This window comes from Ochotona princeps, chromosome 12, assembly GCF_030435755.1.
Source record: "Ochotona princeps isolate mOchPri1 chromosome 12, mOchPri1.hap1, whole genome shotgun sequence".
NCBI classification, from domain to species: domain Eukaryota; kingdom Metazoa; phylum Chordata; class Mammalia; order Lagomorpha; family Ochotonidae; genus Ochotona; species Ochotona princeps.
Genome location: NC_080843.1, coordinates 66,473,061 through 66,496,165, shown reverse-complemented (window position 1 = coordinate 66,496,165; position 23,105 = coordinate 66,473,061). Strand labels below are relative to the sequence as shown.

At 38.0% G+C, this 23,105-nt stretch overlaps 1 long non-coding RNA gene across 1 annotated transcript in view; it reads left to right on the top strand.

Moving 5' to 3' along the window:
• LOC131481554 (uncharacterized) overlaps positions 1-23,105 on the top strand; it is a 39,096-nt gene that overhangs the window by 13,637 nt on the left and 2,354 nt on the right. The window contains exon 2 of the long non-coding RNA XR_009246382.1: positions 22,295-22,591. This is a non-coding gene — a long non-coding RNA (uncharacterized LOC131481554). The remainder of the gene's footprint in view (positions 1-22,294; positions 22,592-23,105) is intronic.

Sequence of the window (23,105 nt, the reverse complement as noted above, 5' to 3'; positions counted from 1 at the left end):
TATATCATAAAATACACATAATCTGTCCTTCCTCTCTCAATACATATCTATATATCTATCTATTTCTATATATCTATATAGATATATGTGCATATATTTATATCTGTATATATCCAGATATATCTACATATCTAGATGTAGATATAGATAATTATAGGTAGATACATTTATAGTTAGATATATAGATACATAAAATCAATAGCAAAACTACCAAGAAATGTTTTGGATGGAATTAAGACAAGAGTATATAAATGCTTGCAATTAAGTTAAAAAGAGATTAAACGGATATTCAGAATACTGAACATACATTGCAAGATGTTTCTCTACTGAATGACCTGTTTTCTCTTATAGACTAGAAGAATATGAACATATTAAGATCTTATGAAAAGAACAAAGGAAGTAAAATGATCAGAGGGCAATGAGTTAAGTAGAATAAAATGACAATAAAGCAATTAAATGAAACATTTTTATGATGGTCAATAAAAGTAACAAGCATCAAAACTATGGGAGGGTGCATATTGCCAGTATCAGAAGTAATAGTATTTATTTACATCACTAACAGGAAAATAACAAAATATGAAGGACAACTATCTGCGAATTGGTTGTAAATTTTAAAAGATTTGTTTATTTTTATTGGAAAGGCAAATCTACAGATATAAGGAGACACAGAGAGAAAGATCTTCCATCTGCTGATTCACTCCCCAAGTGGCTACAACAACCAGAGGTGATTGGATTCAAAGCCAGGCACCAGCAGCCTCTTTAAAGTCTCCCATGCAAGTGCAGAGTCCCAAGTCCTTCCAGGCAATGGGGCAGGCAGCCAGGACACGAACTGGTACCAACATGGGATCCCAGTACATGCAAGGTAAGAATTTAACCACTGAACCATCCCCATATGGGATCATGGAACATGAAGGTGGAGCCAATCGACCCGTTGTGCCTAGATCTAAAATTTTAATTAGATGGATAATTATTTGGAAAAAGAAAATATCAAACATATGAGGGTGGAAATGGATGGACTTCCTCTGCATTTATGAAAGTGACTTTTAACATTTTTTTATTGATTCAATTGAAAGATTGTTGTAGAGCGATAGAGGGCAGCTCCCTAACATTGATTCATTTGTCAAATGTACTAAACCAGAGCTGACCAATGTCAGCAGCTAAGAGTGCCATCCAGGTCTCCCACAGGCAAAGCAGGAACCTTATTACTCCAGCCATTTATACTGCGTGCTGGGATCTTCATTATCAGGACCTAGAATCAGGAGCCAGAACGGGCGGTCAAACTAGTACTCTGGTACTCGAAATGGACCTTTTACGGAAAACCAATAGGCTAAACATTCATTCCAGTAAGTAATACTTCAACTGTTTTATTGAAATAACACTCATGTATCTTTACTTATTTCAGGTAAAAACCAAATGTTTAAAAGATTCATTTATTTATTTATTTTTTAAAGATTTATTATTATTGGAAAGCCGGATATACAGAGAGGAGGAGAGACAGAGAGGAAGATCCTCCGTCCGATGTTTCACTCCCCAAGTGAGCCGCAACGGGCTGGTGCGCGCCGATCCGATGCTGGGAACCTGGAACCTCTTCCAGGTCTCCCACACGGGTGCAGGGTCCCAAAGCTTTGGGCCGTCCTCGACTGCTTTCCCAGGCCACAAGCAGGGAGCTGGATGGGAAGTGGAGCTGCTGGGATTAGAACCGGCGCCCATATGGGATCCCGGGGCATTCAAGGCGAGGACTTTAGCCGCTAGGCCATGCTGCTGGGCCCAAGATTCATTTATTTTTATTGCAAAGTCAGATAATACAGAAAGAAGAAGAGACAAAGAGGAAGATCTTCCGTCTGATGATTCACTCCCTAAATGGCCACAACAGCCAGTGCTGTGCAAATCCAAAGACAGGAGCCAGGAACCTCTTCCAGGTCTCCCACGTGGGTGCAGGGTCCCAAGGCTTTGGGCCGTCCTCGACTGCTTTCCCAGGCCACAAGCAGGGAGCTGGATGGGAAGCAGGGCTGACGGGATTAGAATGGGCGCCCAATGGGAGCCTGGCGTGTTCAAGGCAAGAACTTTAGCCACTAGGCCACTGCGTCGGGGCCCAAAAATCAATTTTTTTAAAAGAATTATTTTTTATTTTAAAAGTAGAGCAAAAGAGAGGGAAGCAAGGAGAGATTTTCCATCTGCAGGTAGGCTCCACAAATAACCAAAATAACCAAGGTGTGGCCAGTCTACAATCAGGAACTTTGAAATCCGTCTTGGCATTCCTCATGGGTGTCGGGCCAACATTTTGGGGTGGGCCATCTTACACTGCCTTCCCAGGTTCAATAGCTGGAAGCTGAATTGGAAGCAGAGCAGCTGGTACTGGTTTTACTACACACACACACACTATATATATATATATATATATATATATATATATATATATATATATATATATATATATGCATACAAATAATATATCACATATTTTATATAATGCTGTAGTATATTATACATATATAATATATAATACATATGCATATGATAAATATGTATTATATAATATATGTGTGCATATATAAATGTAATATATATGGCATTGATTGTGCTGAGACACGCTCCTTATATCCAGTTTGTTTAAGACTTAATCATGAACGGATGCTGTGTTTTCATCAAATACATTTTTTTTTTGATCCACTGAGATAATGACATATTTCTTATTCTTAAATTTGTCAATGTCACCTTCATTATTCGCATATGTTGAAGCATCCATCTACACCAAGGCTGAATTCCCACTGTTTAATTGATCGTTGGATTTGTAATTCTTATTGATAATCCAATTATTCTTTTATTATTTTCTTTCATCATTAATTTCCAGTCTCAGAACTTAAGGTGATGGTGGCCTCATAGACGGCCTTTAGGAGGACTCCCTGAAGTTCCATCCTTTCCAATAGATTAAGAATGTATCTATGAAGCCACTCAGCCTTCCCCTTGTAGGAGGGTCTTTGTTACTGATTAAATCACTGCCTTGCCAGTGACCTATTTGGTTTTTGCACATGTCATGACTTAATTTTATAAATTGTGTTTGTCCAGGAATCTGTCTTCCTCTTTTAGATATTGTTAATCAGGAGATAGCTGTTTGTGGTAATTCCTCTTGAATTCTCTTTATTTTTGTGGTGTCTTAACATCTTTTTCCTTACTGATTTTATTTATTTTGATATTTTCCTTTTTTAAAAAAAATTAGTTGGGCTCATTGTTAATCTTTTCTTTTTTTTTAAAAAAAATCCAGTTTTCCACCAATATTTGCTATCTTTATAACTTCAATTTCTCTTATTTCTTCTCTGATTTGTATTACTTCTTTCTTCCTACTGTTGTGGTTTGATTTGCTCTTGTTTTGTCCCTCCCTGAGACAGATTGTTCTTTCCAGTTTTTGTTACAGTCACTTATATCTATACATTTCCAATTAAACGGGCCAGGTGCGACAAGCCCCAGGATCCCATATGGGCACCAGCTCAAGTCCTGACTGCTTGCAATTCCCATCCAGCTCCCTGCTTGTGGCCTGGGAAAGCAGTGGAGGACAGCCCAAAGCCTTGGGACCCTGCACCCACGTGGGAGACTGGAAGAAGCTCCAGGCTCCTGGCTTCAGATTATTAGCTCAGTTCCTGCAGTTGTGACCACCTTGAGAGAGAACCAGAAGATGGAAGAACTTTCTCTTTGTCTTTCTTTCTCTCTGTATAAGTGATCTGTCTTTCCAACAAAAACAATATTTAAAATAAATGATTAAATATATTTCCGATTAACTTTGATATTGCTGTTTCCCTTAAGTTTTGATATGATATGTTGTCATCTTCATTTTTTTCTTTGGAAATTTTTATTTTTCTTTCAATTTCGTCTGTGATGCAACATGCTTTCAGATGCATAAGTTTGATTTTCATTTGTCAGTGTATTTTCAAGAATTTCTAAAGTTGTTAATTTCTAACTTCACAGTTTAGTGAAAAAACATGACACATTATAGTTGGAAAAGTCAATTTTTTAAATGTGTTGAGAACTGGTCTAGCATGTAATTTGTCCTAGGGAAAGTTTTGCGTACTTATGTTGCCTGCAGCTGTGGAAAAAAATGTTCTGTATATATCGATTAGATCTTTTTTGGTCAATAGTACAGATTAACTATGTTTTTGTTGGTGCATTTCTGCTTGGTTGATCTGCCCAGTGGAGAAAGTTGGGTGTTAAATTTCTTATTATTACTGTTTGGGAGCTTCTCTCTCCCATTGGAGTTACTAATATTTGTTTTATATAGCCAATTGCCTTAGGAATGGATGTATACACATTTAATATATTCCCCGAATTCTAATGAATTGATTCCTTAATAATCACAAAATACCCTATTTCTCTTTTAGCAGTTTAAATTTTACCTTCTCTGGTACTAGGATGATACTCCAGCTTATTTTCGATTACCATTAGCATTGGAGGTCTGTACAGCTTTTTATTTTCAGTCTCTGGTGAGATGTGTTCTTGTAGACAGCAAATGTGTCTCGTAAGTAATGCCAACTTTTAGCGTTGAGAAACTGAGGGTATCCTGGAGCTCCATCCTCAGACTCCATGCCTTCAGAAACCTTGGGGGAAGCAGTTACTCAACTCAAAGGCAGAGTCTCTTAGATAAATGGTGACTGCATTTGACTCCAGATCTGCTCATTCTTCCTAAGAAAGAACTCACACTACTAAGGCGATCCATGCTTTTTCACTCGGAATTGAAATGGTAGAATCCAGAAGATGCTAGGTGCTTTCACCATGCACTATGATCTTACTTCTATATTCATTTACAGTTGATTTCACCTGCACACGCTTATTGTCTCCTTCCTGATTGATATATGCTTAATAACGATAGACAGCCTCTGGCAGCTCATTCTGCTGTATCCCATTCATATCTGGTTCATTATTTGGATCACAGGAAATAATAAACATTCTGGATGATGAAGGGCTAACTCCGTGTGTCTTTCCTTACATTACTGAAGTACTATTCTAAATTAGTTTTTTAAAAAATTATGTATTTTTATTATTATCATTTCATGATACAGTTCCATAGCACTGGAATTTCCCTTATCCCATCCTAAATCCCACCCCCTCACTGAGTTCCCCTGTATCATTACTATAGTACAGTTCTTCATACTCAGTCATATGTCCATCATTGTGGGCATGGACAATGGCAGAGAGTCCAGCATCCTATTGTCAAGATACAATGAACAGTTTCATTGGGAATCCATATTTGGAAGCAGAGATGCATACTGCATTGTATCCTCACATCTGGATATGATAGTCTCTATTACACAGTTATTAAACATTATACAGTAGCATCATTTTCTTCAAGAAGGTTCTTGATTTTCTTTTTCATTTCTTCAGCGACACATTAGTCATCCAGTAGCATGTTATTTAACTTCATGGTGTTGTTGATTTCCTTTTTTTCTTCCTGTTGTTCATTTTGTTTTGTGGCTTTTTACTTAAGGGGATGTATAGTAACTGTTTAATGGAGACTATCATCTAGTAGCATGCTATTTAACTTCATGGCATTGGAAATTTCTATTTTTTCTTCCTGTTGTTGATTGTGTATTGCGGCTTTTTATCTAAATTACTTTTATGAATAAAAGTTTAAAATAAACCCTCTCTCTATCCCCTTCATAAGTATGTAAAAATTTATATCACAAATTATCCTTTAAAAATGTGTTCAGTGACCAGCCATCATTGCGATGTACATGGTACAGCTACTGTCTACAACACTGGATCTGTGTGGGCACCACTGAGTCCCAGCTGCTCGCCTTTGTCGCAGCTCCCTGTTAATGGCCCAGGAAAGCATTCAGGAATGGCCCAAGTGCTTGGACACCTGCACCCAGATGTAGCCCCTGGTTCCTGGCTTAGATTTTTTTTGCCGCCATCTGGGAAGTGAACCCGCAGGTAGAAAATTCTCTCTCTTTCTCTCTCTGAAACTCTGACTTTTGAAACAAATAGTTAAATAATATATTCAACATGAGAAATTCTCCTTCAACCACGACATTCCTTCTTAGGTACTATTGTATTATTATCTTCACACTGCCTGTCTTCTTCTATGTATAATCATGTGGAATCAATTTTTCATAGCTATGATTTCTACCTTTTTAGATTTAATAAACTGAGGACTGGAAATATTTTAGAAAAATGCATCTGTAATTAACATGTATACGCTTTTTAAATAACACGGATTGTTTTATTTGTAAGGCAAAGAGCTTGAGAGAGCGTCCCACCTTGGTTCACTACCAAAATACTTTGGCACGATAGCCAGCGACCCTGATCTGCCAGTCTCTGTGCCCATGTAGTGCTTATGGAGATCATCCCTTTCCACTGTGGCTATCTCTTGAGTCTTCTTGGATACAAAAGACTGGATTTCCCATATTTTCCTGTAAAGTTTATAAGCTTTTCTTACATTGTACAAATTTGTACCTTGATTTTCAGCAATTTTCTTGAGACCTACTGCATGACCTACCAGCATTATGAAATTCAACATTTATTGCATCCAATCAGCTTATGTTTTAATTGCACATTTCACAAACATTTGGCAAAGCCTTTGAGTGAATTGTTTTAAAAAACTTCTGATTGGGAAGTTATTTGGTGAGGTTGGTTCTGAAACTTTTTATTCCATAGTAAACAAACAATGCAAACAGAAAATGGAAACTAGAACTTGTACCAATCAAAAGTGACCAACTTTTAACCAATTAAAAGCGATTTTCTTGTCTTACTTTTGTGAAATCTTCATATTTTTTTTCCTCTTGCCCTTCTCAGAGGATGGTCAGCCCCTTTTGAACTGGTTCTTGGGTGGTTGATTGCACAACTAAGCTCTTTAAATTCTAAATCGGTTTAAGTTTTTCATTTTGTTAGTGCAACTATGAATCCCTGTGTGAGAAATCAAAATTACAAGGGTTTATAGAAACCATTTTTTTTTGTGTGTGTGTGTGATCATTGTTTAAGCAGGAAGTCACCCACGCAGAATCTCCTGCAGGATTCATGTGGAGTGACATTTGCTAATGTGTAAAGGGCCCTGTCTCCTAGCCTATGAAGTAAGTAAGAGGAATCACTAGTACAATCTTATACTAAAAACAGTGTGAGATGTGTCAAAGTTCAAATTCCAGCTTACCTCAAGTAATTTTGAAGACAAAAAAAGAATGAGCTTGCTATTCTCAAGACTGTTTTGTCTCCAAAATATTGCATTCCTTATTAATTATCACATTCATTCACAAATACGTCCAGAAAATACCTATAATGTGTAAATGCCCCCCATGTCACACCTTAACTGCATCAATGAGCTTAAAGGAAAATGGTCTACCTTTTCGGCACACAGAAATTTCTTGACAATTAATGTTTTAATACGAATGTAGCTTTATGGGTCCATGTTTGGTTAATTCTTGTTTTTGAGCAGCAGAAATGTACCTATCACTACGTGAAATTTATACCTATTTTAAAATCATAATGAGGAAAAGAGCTTAAAAAGAGGACCATATATGTATTGAACTATTGCACTATATCAGATAAGCATGTGCAAAAAAAATCCCATGTGTCAATTAAAACTGAAAATTTAAGGAGCAACGAACAAGAGTGAAAAAAGTAAAATCAGCAAGTGACATAGGCTGAGTGAACAATGAGGGTGAGAAAATACATATTTAAAATTGGTGTGTAAATATTGTGAGTGCAGAGGATTTTTAAGGAGAGATGAACAAAGTACTTAATTCACATATTTATACTACTTCAAGTAAGTTCATGCCATGGTTCCAAGGGCCTTCTGCTGTGCGTACCAGCCCATGGTATCTTTAGGAACCAGAGTCCAGAACTTCATGTACGATGTGGATATCAGTGGTGCCTGGCTTGTTTTTGTTGGTTTTTCTTTTCTTTTGCTTGGTTTGAGGGCAGCATATTGGACTGGAGAGCATAATTTTTAAGCACGCTGAGTGGAATCACACTTAGTATTATGAAGACATCACCTGTTCCAAGAAAGCCATTTACTCTTCACCCTGATTTTTTCCTGAATGGTCATCTTTGGAAGGAAAAAAAAAAGAAGACCTGGTTCAGAAAACATCTCTTTGCTACTGTAACCAGGAAAGATTGCCTAGGATGACAGCAGGTTGGTGGTCAGGATGGTCAGGACAGGTCTGTGTCTCTGACGTGCTTTTTCTACAAGTCCCTGTAGATTGGGGAAATTGTTTGCTCTTTTGAGACTGTGCAAAGCTTCTTGAAGCATTTCATCAGAGTTGCAGAACTGCTAATTTCAGCTCTCTGATACTTCCTTGTTTGACAAAGCTTTTTATCACTCTGGACTTTGAATCCAGATGTGTTTTACTAAGAGCGCTTTTACTGTAAAAGAGAGAAGTTTTCCTTAAATATTTGATAGTCAGTGCCTGAAAACACACACAGTAGGGTGTGTATGTATTAAGGGGAAAGGTGTACAAGCCCTTTCCCACTCTTCTGTGACTGATGGGTTTGTAATTTTTGCACACACACAACCAGGCTTTCATAGGCCTAAGTGATTTTATTGTAGGAGATAATATTTTTGCATCTTTTCCGCAATGTGTGACCTGGAGGCAGGTTTTTGGGTATGCCCTTACACAGTTATAATTGAGAGAATTAGCACTTTTACACAAAGGTTCCAGTTTCTGCATTAAAAAAAAAGCTTTTGATGCTTACACTTAAAAAATAATTATGAATTCCCAACTTGGTTCAGCAGGATTTATTATAGTAGCAAGATATTGAAGGTTCACGTTAAGTATTAAGTATTTGATCATTTTCTCTGATTTATTTAGTTGAAAGAGTTACACAGTGAAAAGGAGAGATAGGGAAATCTTCCATCCATGGGTCACTCATCAAATATCTACAAAGGACCTGGGTTGGGTTACAGTTGAGCAAGGAACTTTATCTTGGTCTACCTTGTGGGAGGTAGCTACCAAAAATACTAGGGCCATCCTCTTCATCATTCCCCTATGCATTAGTAAAGAGCTGCATTGAAAGTGGAACAGCTGTCTACAGCCATACCACCCGGAACATGCCTGATACTGAACGTGGAACAGCTGGGGCTCAACAGCAGCTCATACGGCTGCTGATGTCATCGGTGGTAGGCCAACCACTGTGCCATGATGCTGGTGGAGACTTGCCTGTTGTCTAAGGGTTGCGTCTGTTCCATTTCTCATAGTGATGTTTCACAGTTACATGTGGCTCGCTGTGTCTTAACATAGAACTCATGTTTATTCCCACACAGAGAGATCACTTAGAGATGCGCCTGCTCTCCCTTGTGGGTGTATTGTATTAGGTGCTTGCTGTTGGGAGTCAGCTTTCTCGCCTCACACATTCCAGGTTTCCCCAGTTGAATCAGAAGGGCAAGGCCTTGATAATCCCAACTGCATGCAATACAGATTTATACAAGGAAAGCCTTTGTTACAGCATTTGTGAAAAATCACTAGCTTGGAGAAAGCTAATGACTGAATCCGGACGTCTCATAAGCACATGTTAAAGCAGTCACGTTGTTTGCTCTTGAGGAATGCTAGCTGTCATTTCCAGAATGAAGACATGAACTGTGTCTAGGACTGAAAGTCACAATTTATGGAATGATCTTTAGAAAGAAAGCCTTCAACAGACACTACTAGTAACTTATAACCTGGGGAAGTCAGAGCTACCATTATTTTTCACTATTGCACGTGTTGTTAAAAGCCTACTAATGACATGACACAGATGTAGGAAACTTGGTGTCATTGACTCATTGTGATTGTTGTTGTTTTGTTTTTTTGTTTTTGTTTTAGCATGGCAGGACTTCTACGAAGATTTCACTGTTAATCTTGTACTTTTTATTTTATCTGAGAGTAGGAGGAAAGGGACACACACGCATGCACAGAGAAGGGACAGACTGGATGAGCAAGATTCACTCTGTTTGTTGGTACGCCCTCCAAACATTCTCAATAGTTGCTACTAAGCAGAAGGCAGGAGAGCAGGTCAGGAACACAACGCAGGCCTTCCACACGGCTGACTAAGGTCTAGTCATCACAGTCAGAGAGCTTGCACTGTCGAGAAACAAGAGCGCAACAGCCAGGTTAAATACAAACTCCCTGATTATATAAATTCAAAGTAGTTGATAATTACACCATAAAATTTCATTAAATGCAACTCGCTTTTAACTTGTTCATTTGCCATGCATTGAGAGCACTTCCAGGTAATTGCAGTTTATTAGAATGACAAATATATATTCTTTCCCCACAAAGAAGGAAGAAGGAGATATTTCTGTAAATGAAATACAGTTGCTGTATTTACTTTTGAGTTTATGGTAAGAATTCTTGCCACTCATCCTGATTATATAGTTGTCTGATAAACTGCCTTTATTTTGTAGAGCTCCTGAAATATGAATAAATGTCAAAACCTGGATAGAAAATATAATTAAAATAGATTTATTTTGATACAACCTTTTTTTGGAATCCATGCACAGTTGTTTCATAGTGTTCATTTTCCATGTAACTTTTGGACACCTCTTATGTGTGCAAATTTTGAAATAATTTGTGCTAAAATAAGCTTAGTTTTTTTTTTCAATTTTTCATAAACTCTTTAAGCATGCTTTATTTGAAAAAGTTTGATTTATTTTTAGTGTAATAAGAATAAAAAAAAACAGCAACAGAATGTTTACTGTGACTGATGGTTGATTTCCGTGAATTCTTTTGTTGCATGATATGATTGATTAAAATGGAATTATACTTACATAAGATCCATCATTAAGGAGTTCTCAAAAAGGATAGAGACAGAAAAAAGAGAAGTCAGGTTAGATAACTTCTCTAGAGAATTGCTTTGGATCGGTGTTCTTATATACGCAGAAATTTTCACCTCAGAAAAGCAATAGGATAGCTTTGTTAAGTTCAGATTTAGTGCATATCCAGTCAGTGTTGTCAGTTTATAATAGAGGTATTTCATCTTCTGAGTATTTTGAAATGAGTGGATCATATTTCAGATTACTTTTTGTTTGCATCCATGTGCAAAAATAGATGTATTAAAATGAGAAAAAAATCTAAATTAACCAAAATGATCACAAAGGAGTTATGGATTTACCAATACAGGAGGAAAGTCCAATTATGAACATATTAAGGGACAAACTGGTATCTGACCATGCAAATATACACAAGTAAATTTTCAAACCACAACTGACTTTGACGCTAAGATAGTTCACACTTGCGTTGCAAGCTAGCTCTAGGATGAACAGCAAGAAACTAACTCCGTGCTTCAACTTCATTAAATTATAGGAAAACAATCAAGCAGAGAAACAAATAGGACACTGATAGAAAAAGCTCTTATGTAGAAAAGTAGCATAGAGATATTTATACTGATGATTGAACAACATTAAATTATTAGCCCTAAAAATAGATGATATTTGCTTGCCAAAGCATTTTTTTTTCTTTCTGGACATAAAGTCAAATTGCATTTTCAGTTTTTTAGGACCACATGACTGAGTTCTGGCCAACCACAGTGTATGTGATTTTCACTGTTCTTCTCCCCTAGACTCTTCCATACTTATTCACTTTGATGAAGATCTGGGGGAAGAATCCAGACTCCCTGGGATCCCCAGGCCCCAGGTACGGCAGAACCCCATAGCAATGAGCTTCAATGTCTTAGTGAGTTGATTGTAGAAGCTGTTCAAGAATGTTCCTTAAATAGAAACATCTGCCTGGGGTGACCTGAGAATGAAAAGTCATTTATTACCTTGTTAAACCATGGTGATATCAAAGTATGTATTACAGAGGCTAGCCCATACAAAACCAGCAATTTCTCTCTGATGGCTTGAAATGCTTAAAAAGAATGGTTCAACTCTGGGATGAATCATTCATTCCAATCCACTTACATCTCAAATTCAATGAATGCCATGGGCAGATACCACATGTATGTATATATACCATTCTTTAATACCAGGCTCCCTGTCTTAACAGATTTTCTTCTGAAATTACTCATCAAGTTTGAAGAGTCTGAATGTAGAAAATGAGACACACATTTTTGCCTGGCACTTGGTTAAATCATGCTACATCTACATGCTCTAAAACCAAAGCAGCAGAAGGTGCAAAAGTGAGAGTCCCAGTTGGACGATCTGATCAATTATTTTCAAAGCATCCAGTCTGTGCACTGGCACGGGAGGACGTTTGGTTGCCAAGCTTATTACACAAAGGGATTACTACTCTTCTCCCTCTAGTTTTGTAGCTGGCCACAATCTTTAGCTCCTCAGAAGGAGGCATGGTGACCACTTGATTTAATTAAAGAAAAGATTCTAACAGTGCTCTCCAAAATTCAAGCATCTGCCACCGATTCTCAAAACAATGGTGGCAGAGCCCAAAAGACATTAAGCTCCACATAGTCTGTCCTGTTTCAGAGCAAGTGAGATTTGATGTATTTTTAACTACTTAGATTTGAGCATATCTTTCTCTCTCAACTATTGCTTCAAAACATGTTTCTGTCTGTAGTAGTTATCTTTAAGATAACAGAATTTACACATTACCTTACACAGATGAACAGATGGTCAGATGATCATGGTGATTTAGGATGGCTCCATTTATGATTTTCCTACTCTGATGGTGGAAGAGTGTTCTGCATTCAATAGACAACACGGAGAAGGGTGGATTCAGATCTTTGCTGGCTAGCACCACATGCACGTCCTCTCTCTGGTGCTGGGCAGTGACCCAGGGTCACAGGGATAGAATCAACCATCTAGGGTACCATCGCTTTTTGGATTACAGCTAGATTTGATAAATTGAATAAAAGCCTCAGTGTTTTGTTATAAAATAGACTGTGTGAGATGATTCTGCTCAACTGCAGGCTGATGTAACATAATGTAATGTAGATTCGACCAACTAGGTCTGCTATGTTTAATTCAGATATATAAATGCTTTTTTTTAGAAGTTAAGATCTTTCCAATCAACAATGATTTATCAAGACTCAAATCCATGAGCATATGTACTGTTTTTTTAATTACATCTTCATCTTGATGATTAGATTTTAATCATTTTAGAAGAGGGGCTATTGTATTTGTTTATTTAGTTGTGTTCCAGGGTCTAGCAAAATATGGTGGTTAGTGTAGATTCAGATTTTGGCATTGACTGAGCACAGTCAATTAGCCACATCATTTAAAAGATATCAAATATTTATTTATTCCAAATATTTGGAAGACACAATTTAATTGAAATAAAACAAAAATTACAGTTAAATAATATTATTTTGTAGTCTTTCAAAATATCATTTGCTATATGAGAATTTGATATACAATTGATAAGAGACTTTATATCTGATTAGGTTTTAGAGTGGGGCTATGGATTCAGCAGGAACAAAGCATTATCTAAGTTTCATTTTCTTCTCTTTTGCCTAATGAATGCTTCTGTATTTGACAGAAAATATTTACTTACTTTTAGCTCATTGATGATGTCAATAGAATCCAAAGCTCGTATCTGAATCTTTGTTATTACAAAGGCTGAGAGAACAACTTTGAGAATCACTTATGAAAAAAGGTTTTAAAGATTTATTTATTTTTTATTGCGAAGTCAGAGATACAGAGAGGAGGTGAGGCAGAGAGGAAGATCTTCCATCTGATGACTCACTCCCCAAGTGACCACAATGGCTGGTGCTGAGTTGATTCGAAGCCAGTCCTCCAGGTCTCCCACACGGGTGCAGCGTCCCAAGGCTTTGGACCATCCTTGACTGCTTTTCCAGGCCACAAGCAGGGAGCTGGATGGGAAGCTGAACATGAACCAGCAGTCATATGGACCCTCTCCAGACGCCTCAAGTTATTTGAAAGAGCCAAGTTATTGAGGCATTTGGAGAAAGTGACAGTAACTTGCATTTTAGAGCTTTGTTTAACATTACAGAATAATCAATTTCAATTAGTTGAGCTTTATAGTTTGGTATGGCCAGGAAAATAGCAAAAGTCCCCCCCCCCCCCGCCAGATAACCACAGTGCACCTATGCTCACATGGAAAGGATATTCAGTAAGTTCATGCAAATTCTGTATTATGAAGACTATTCGTGAATTTCCAAATTTCTTTGCAGCATATTAAATGTATCTATAATCCCATTTTATAAATAAAAATTTGAAGTACCTTCCTAAAAATGTTTGCTTCCGTGATGAGTACCAGAGGGTAAGTAATGTGGGAGGAAAAAGACCTCATTATGATAATTCACTTGATGACCAAATAAACAAGTGAATGAAATTCTAAAATAATAATGTAGAAGGCGAGATGACAATATCTGAAGTTGCTGTAATGTGTGATTAAATGGTCCAGTTTCCAATCTAAATAATGATGTATAAGGTGAAGGTCAAGCATGAGTCACACCATCAACCAGCATCAGAGACAGCCTGTAAGAAATACCAGATGATATGAATTGATAGACATTCACAAGATAAAGCCAAGAGTGAAGAACTAAGAGACTATATGAATAACATGAACAAAGCATCATAGATAGGTTATCAGCACAGAGATATTACTATTCATAAGAATGACCTGAACATTTTGGTATTTACAATAAGTGAAATACAAAAGATAACTAGAAAGTGTATAGATGTCAGTTAGCTGAAGAAAGAATAAGTAAACTTGAAGATAGATCACAAGAGGAAAGTACTCGAGTCATGCTTTAATACTCCACAAATATATTAAAAAATAATGTAAACATTTGGAGCTGGTGTCGTGGCATAATAGGCTAATCCTTCAACTGCAGTGCTGGCATGCCTTATGGGAGACAGTTCAAGTCTTGGCTGCTCCACTTCCAATCCACTTCCCTGTTAATGGGCAGGGAAAAGCTATTGAACATGGCCCATGTGTTTGGTCCCCTGCTATCCACATGGGAGAGCCAAAAAAGCTTCTGGTTTGAGCCTGGCCCAACTTTGGACATTGCAGCCACCTGGAGAGTGAATCAGTGGCAGACAAATTGCTCTTTCTCTTTCTCTCTCTACTAGGTCAAAGGAATATAATAATCACAAATATATATGAACCTCGCAACAAAGCACTAGCATTACAAGTTGCAAATCATCAGAAATATGGAATATTCAATCATAATGTATTTCCACAATTCACTTTTGATAATGGATGGAATAACAGGACAGAAGATCACCAAGAAGAGAAGATTTGAGGAACATTTATAGGAAACTTAGCCAATAACATTTATAGCAAAATTGTTTACCTTCCCGTGAATAATTACAATGGCGAGCTAAAGGTTATCACCAGGTAAGAAAGGAGGAAAAAGCAGCTAGAAATGGCAACATCACTAAGGAGCAAAGTATCATTGATAGACATTTCCACTGACTTATGAAAAGTTTCAAGATCTACCCTGCACTTGGGATATAATTGACAAACCAAGCAGAAAAAAATTATGAGGGATATATAATATTTATAGCACGTGATTTCAAACTTTGAGTTAATGTCAATATAGAAAATGCTCTATGAAACAATTGGAAAAAAATTGGACTACTGACTGTCTCGGCGAAAACACTGATGAGTAGCATGGGCATTCTGCTTCTCCTGTTTAAGTGCTGTGCAACCAAAAATTTCCCCAAATCATTCCTATTCTCTGTGTGCAAGTGAGCACGTGTCTTTCTAGAGATTCCTAAGCACGCATGCATACCTTCACAGATACTCCAGTTATTTTATAATTAAATGAAACATTAAATATTCCCCACAACATTAAAAACAATGAATTAAATAGCCATAAAATAAATAGCCATAAAATAGAATTAAATGACATATATGTTGAACTTTCTAAGAGACACCTTTAAATTCTGTTAAAAGATGTTGAGAGGGACTCATGTTTGGCTTTGAAGTTACAACGTTAGTTAGGACAGTCACATGCTAACCTGGCATGCCTGAATTTTTTTTAAGATTTATTTTTAGATATGACAGTATCCATTACACAACTACTGTACATCCCCTTAAAGGAAAAGTCATGATACAAAATCAACAATAAAAAGAAAAATAGAAATTTACAATGCCTGAAGTTAAATGACATGTTACTAGATATGACAGTCTCCATCACACAGCTGCTATACATCCCCTGAAATGAAGAGCCACAAAACAAAATCAACATCCGGGAGAAAAAAGAAATTAACAACACCAAGAAGTTAAATAACATGCTACTAAATGACTAATGTGTAGCTGAAGAAATGAAAATCAAAACCTTCTTGAAGAAAATGATGCCACTGCATGATCTACGATTCACTGAATGATTTAATCAGAAGGAAGTGTTTTGAACAGATGAAAACAACAGAAAACAACGAAACCTATGTGACATAGTTTCCGCTGATCTTTGTTGAAGTGTGTCTCTTCCAGACTGTCATATCTAGTAACATGTCATTTAACTTCATGGCATTATAAATTTCTTCCTTTCTTTCTATTGTTGATTTTGAATCACGACTTTTCATTTAAGGAGATGTACAGTAGCTGTGAAATGGAGACTAACATCCAGATGTGAGGATGTAGTGTAGTATCCATTTCTACTTCCAGACAAAAACAGACTTACAATGAAACTGTTTACTATATCTTGACAATAGGATTCTGGACTCTCTGCCATTGTCAATGCCCGCAATGATGGACATAAGACTGAGTATGAAGAACTATATGTTAGTAATGATATAGAGGAACTGGGGGGGGGAGGGAATTGGGGAGGGGATAAAGGAATATGAAACTGTATTATAAAATAATAACTACAATAATAAAATGTATTTAAAAAAGATTTAGTTTTATTGGAAAGGTAGATACACAAAGAGGAGGAGAGACAGAGAGGAAGATCTTCTGTCCACTGATTCACTCCCCAAGGGGCAGTAACACCCGGAGCTGAGCTGATTCAAAGCCAGGAGCCCGGGGTCTCTTCCAGGTCTGTCATATGGGTGCAGGGTCCCAAGGCTTTGGGCCATCCTCCACTGCTTTCCCAGGCCACAAACAGGGAGCTGGATGGAAAGTGAAGCAACCAGTATTAGAACCAGCACCCATATGGGATCCAGGCTTAGGATAGGTGAGGACTTTAGCCACTAGGCTACTGTGCAGGGCCCCTGGCATGCCTGTGTCCCTGACTCCAACTCCCTCTATGGGAGGCTATAGGAAAAGCTCAAGTAGCTAGGTTCCCATTACCAGCTGTGGGAGACATGGTGGAGTTCACCGCTCCAGGATCTCCCTGGCTCACCTGCAGCAACTGTGGGTCTTTAGGAGTCAACCAGTAGATAAAAGCTTTGTGTGTGTCTCTCCATCTCTCTGAAATAAAGCAAGAAAAATTTCAAAAATATAGTAAAATGCTTACATAATACATGAAAGACAATCACTTATTCTTTATAATTGAGGATCAATAAAATAACATACAATAAATCGTAACAAAACAAGTCAGCATTTCAGTTTACCATAGATCTCTTTTTTGCATAAGTAATGCTATTGAATCCTTACCATGACTTTCATCCACCTTTTCCAGAGTAATTAGACATTTGGAAAGGTCAAAGTAGGATTATACAACCAGCCAGAGACTGGGTCAGATTTAGATCTTGCAATGTTGATGGTAGAATCTGTGTTTGGTTGAGCCCACTACCCTATAGGACCCACTGGAAAAGGGAAAGAAATGGAGGGTACTAGAAGTAATATAAAGGAAATGAAAATATGAACAAATGTGTTCAATTCAAGAGGAAAGGAAATGCACATTAAAGCAAAAAACAATATATAGATTTAATCCACCAACTTAAAAAAGAAGAGTCAGTTCAGATACCCAGCATTGGCAAGACTCGGCGAAGCAGGTTACTTTCACACACTTGTGGACATTTTAGTGAATCAATTCTTTGTGTCATCAGAAGGAAGAGAATGGCAAGAGCAGCTGCTGTCTTTGTCATCTGAGGACGTAGCACAGCAAATCCATGGCCTAGAAGGAAGTAGCCCTCCTGAGGAGCCCCGTATTCTGGAGCCTTTACACTGGGGTTTCCAGGCTCCAAAACTGTGGGAAACACACCCCTGTCACTTAGAAGCTACATGAGCACAGGTGAAAAATTAGCACAATCACTAGGAGAACTGAGGGGGACATTTGTTCTATCATTGCTTGAACAGGAAACTATCCCTCACTGCAGGGGAAAACAACACAGTGTGGATGGATGCACCCAGAGGGTCCTAAACCTCGTGTCTCTCAGGGTGAAGACTGAAAACAGCTTCAGAGAACACACAACTCCAAGTGTCCTTCTCCCCAGTTTGACTTTCCTTAGAGATGAGAACATAATCTTCATCCTCAAGTCACATGACCACAACAGGATGATGTCTCTATGCATGTGTGTTTCTAGAGCATTTGGAGATGCACTGGACTTGTTGGCAATCAGTCCCTTCCTTTCCAAGAACCCTTCATGCCTAGTGGGTCCTCAAGCCTAGTACCTGCTAACACCAACAGAAACTCTGACGATGACTTTCTGACACAGATATTCAATGTATACACACATCTCAGCAACCACTATTTATGGTCATTTCTAATTTATTGCATTACTTAGATACACTACTCTGATCAGAGGGGGTGAATACTGACTTCTGGAAACACACATCATTTACCCCTTGTCCATCTTCTTTGTGGTGCTCTTTCTATAGATGGATGGCATTCACGTCCCGGCAGAAATAAATGAGGTAGAGTGACTTGTATAGTGTAGGTGGGATTGTTAGCAGAGATGGCTGCTCAGAGGTTTATACAGTAAAGAACTAAGCCATGAGTACAGACTAATTCTTCTGGAGGTAGCAAGGTTTAATTGGACAGGACATCCATTAGAGTAGCTAGGTACCCTTTCTCAGATCCGGCTGGAGAGGTACATATGCATTCAAAGTGGGTTACAAAATTTGTTGGAGAAAAAAACACACGACAGGCCAAGAGGGCATCTCAGCAAACAATTGGGAGCTGAGAGCTGAGGAAAATAGCATTGCTAGGCCAGGCAGCATCTCAGGAAAGAGGCATGCGTACAGAGTATATTGAGACTGGGGCTTTCAAATAACTGGGGTCCAGGCCTTTTCACCGTTTCTCTGCCTGTTCATGCTCTTTTGGGCAAAGGATTTGCTGAGTGTCGACCACTCTCAAGATTTCATTGTAATGTTATCAAACTGGGAACCTACAGGCAACAGGCTGAGAGGACCCACATATGGTGCTTTCCTCGGGAAGAAAGATTGGAACTACTTGTTCAGCTAGTGGCGTATATGCAGGACTTTGTGGTGGAAAACACTGGGCTGCTTCCAGGGTGTGCTTCTGCAGCAACAGCTGGAGGCTGTTGCACTCCTTTCCATGGAGACTTGGTTTGTCTTAGGCTCCTTTCACATCTGCTCATTTCTCTCTTCCTAACCAATAGTGTGTTGAGCTGGCACCTTTTATTTGCCCTGTTCCTAAAGGAGATTTCTGTTCATAGCCAGTGCTGCCATCGGCCATGTAGCAGCAAGGATGTGACGTACCCAGAGAGGGCTTGCATGCAAGGTTCTGGGTGCGTTAGTTGAGTGAGGTAACAAGAAATAACATGTTTGAACTAAACATTTAGAAACTCTCCATGGTGATGATAATTTCCTAAAGAAGGAACAATTGATATTCTTTTAATAACATTTGAGCTGTCAAATATTCTGTAGGCTTTTGCAAGAAAAAAATGCACTTCGAATCTTAAATCATGCTATTCTACCTGATTATAGGATCATAATATAGGTGAAATTGGATTACAGCCAGTCTTTGCTAATTACAGTAATTTAAATAGAACCTCCACATTTAAATCATATGCAGAAAAGCAAGTTCTCAATTTGGAAGCCTTTTTCATCATATACTGTCAGTTCTTTGTGACTATGGAAGGGTTTTAACCCATACTAAGCACAACAGAACATTTGGGGAAGTGGTATTTTTCCAGTATTTTCTAGGTGAAATTCTACACGGCGGGGGTAAAAACTGTGGTGCTGTGAAGGCTTCAGGGGATTTTCTAATGCTGAACATGTTTTTCTTTCTCAAAAAGTTAGTTACCACACAGGAATTTACCCATTAATTACAGTGTAAACTCATGCTACTTCCTGACAGTGCTGTAGATAGCACAGTTGGCACATCAACGCTCTAGCTCTCCGCCAAATACCTCCACAATACTGACTGAATGTTAATGACAGAAAGAATACATTAGTTTATTTTCTGGAGAAGTAGTAGGAGCTCTGAGAATGTCAAGTAACCTGGTAATTATGTTAAATGTAATTTGATAATTTAAAAAATATATTATTGCTAAGTAATCTGCTGAAAAATGCAGTTATTCTGTGGTTACACATCCCATTCCACTGTGTTAGCTCGAAATGATGGGTTAGGGTTCCCTGTATCTACCCTTTTTTGCTCTCACAACAAAAGATGCCAGCCTTAAAACACTGATGAAGAAGGTGAGAAGTCCTTCTTTCTGTGACATGGTTGACAGAAGAATGAAACTTTGCAACACAATGGAACATGTAATTTCTATCAAGCTTCTTGAGCCAACTTCTAAGCAGAGCCGGAAGCCTCCCTCTGGAAGCCTATTTTTCTTTTTGTAGCTGGCATCATATTCTGCTGATGGAAGAAGAAATCAAGAGAAAATGTTACTCAAAGCATTCTTTGTCATGGCCATCTGGGACTTCATCTGAATTTCTGCAGGGAAAAAAAAAATCCTTTGGCCATTTTATGAGTGGTTTCAGTTAAACTGCGGCTTCTAGTCACAGTGGACATTTGCAGACACTTCTTGATAAACTGTTACCAAGAAGAGGAAATGGAGTGCATGATAAACAGGTAGCACACGAATATTGAATTGCATTTGGAACAGAGAAGTCAAAGGAATAACATCACTGAGCTAGATGGCTGGGGAGTGGCGGGAGGGGAGACCAGGGAAGGGCGGAGGAGGCGTGTGTCCCGTGCTGATGTTTCAGGGATGAAGTGTGAACATCATCTAGCATTAGGCACATGCTAGCCTTATTTCTAGAGTACAACATGTTGGCTTCTCGGTCTAGAATAGAATTTGCCATTAGACTAGAATGTGGCATTACTGTGGTGAGAGAAAAAGGTAAAATGGCGTGGAGAAGCAAAGTACAGACATGAATTGAACAAATGCAGCAGAGAAATAAGTAACCAGAGGGCAATATCATGCAGCAAAAGCCGTAGGATAAATATGGAAAGGCTATAAACATCTTTACTGGAGTCATGTTTTTCAAAATATTTTAGTAGCCCAGTAGTGATTCCCGTGTCTCTATAAAGTTATCTTAAGTTGGAGAAAGAAATGTCGCTACTTTGTTCATTACGTCTCATAGACTTACAAGTCCAGATTAATGATCATTTTCCCATCTATGTCATTTCTTTTTAAAACTCATCATGACTGTGGAAGTTACATCCACCGTCTCAGTGGTTTATCCAAATTTCTGGCTAATAGGTAGTTAGGTGGTGGTTATTATCATATTCAAATGCCATGAGAATTTTCACTGAATTTTTCCTTGCTTACAAATTCACTGCTTAAATATTTTACTAACATATATTTCTGTCCCAATTTTAATAATACTGATTAATGGATCAAAATTGCCAGCAGCAGCATGAAAATTGCTCTTTCAAAAGTTCTTCTGAGTCTATTGCATACAGCCCAGTCACATTTATCTGCCCTGGAGGCACCATGCTGGGATGGTTTATAACACAGAAATTTATGTCAAAAGATCAGCCACTTTCTTAAACCAAGATGAGTTCCATTTGTCAGCACCCATCAAGTAGCCAAACATCAAACTTTAGGAGAAAGCTTATTAAGGCAGCTGAGCAAACAATAAGGAGCAATGTTGAAATCTGTGTCCCCAAAGATATTGGAATATTACTCAGTCATAAAGGGAATCTGGCCTTTGCAAGAAAATGGATTCAAGTGGAAACCATTATGCTTAGTGAAGCAGGTCATCTCTGAAACAACAAACATGATTTAAAAAGTCAAGTAGGTATAGGAATGAAATTGACATGTGACATGATTGTTATTTTTAGACCTTGTTCATTCTGTGGAACTGTGGTCTTTCTATTGCACAATTATTGGATATTATGGTTAGTGGCAAATTCTGCCATGATTTCAGAATAAACCGAAAGCACGCTCTTATATAAATTAAGGGAAGGACAAAGAGAAAGTGAAGAAGGAATGTTGGGAACTGATGGGAGGAGAAGAGGGAGGAAAGTGTGTTATCTTAGAACTCTAGCTGTGAAATCCGTAAAATACTTCTTCTTGATGCTAATACATTTGTAACTATTTTAAAAAATAAAAATAGACCTGCATTTTTGACCTAAAGTTTTATAGACACTGCTGTTATTTTTACCTCCTTAGAGACCCACGTGTTTAAATTCTGCTTGATGAGCACATTAACCGGGGACCCTTTGAAGCTCCGTTTCTGATCATACCTTTGCTAATCCATGACCTCAGTGAATATATACAAAGAAAATCTACGAACTACTTTGGTCCATATACCTAAGTAATAGAATCCAGTGTGACCCTCAGTTGCTTCCCGGGGTTGTTCATGACCCCTGTGGGTACAATCGAAGAAGCTCAAGTTTCTTTAACAAAATAGTGTAGTATTTTCATAGCACCTACGTAGTCCTCCCACCTACTTTACAAATTCATCAGGTAATGTGCAATGCCTGACACAATCTAAATGTACAAATAGTGTTTTGCATTGTATTAATTAGGAATATCAACAAAAGTTCAGTACAGACAGGAATTTTCTTTTCCAAACTGGCTTTATTTTTAACCTATTCAATCTGCATGTTTGGAGCCTATGGATATGCAGGACTGATGGCATACCTAAGACAATATTGCATTGCAATAATACACAGCACTTGATATGTAAGTGTGTGTTGGGGCAGAGAGGGGAGAGGGCAACATACGCTTATAGTTTTCTTTACTCACGAAGGTAAAAGCAACTAGTGGGCTGCCATTTCTTCTGTAGTTATTTTCTCTGACTGTGTTGATAGCTCCCTAAAATAAACAAGACAAAAACGGGAAAAAGCTCATGGTATAGTTTTCACCACTTATCAGATATCTTGTGTTTGTTATTCAATGGTGGGCAGCACCTTTTGAAAAACGTTGTGTATAAAGAAGTATAGGAGTTGCAAAATGGGAAACAGCACATAATAAGACA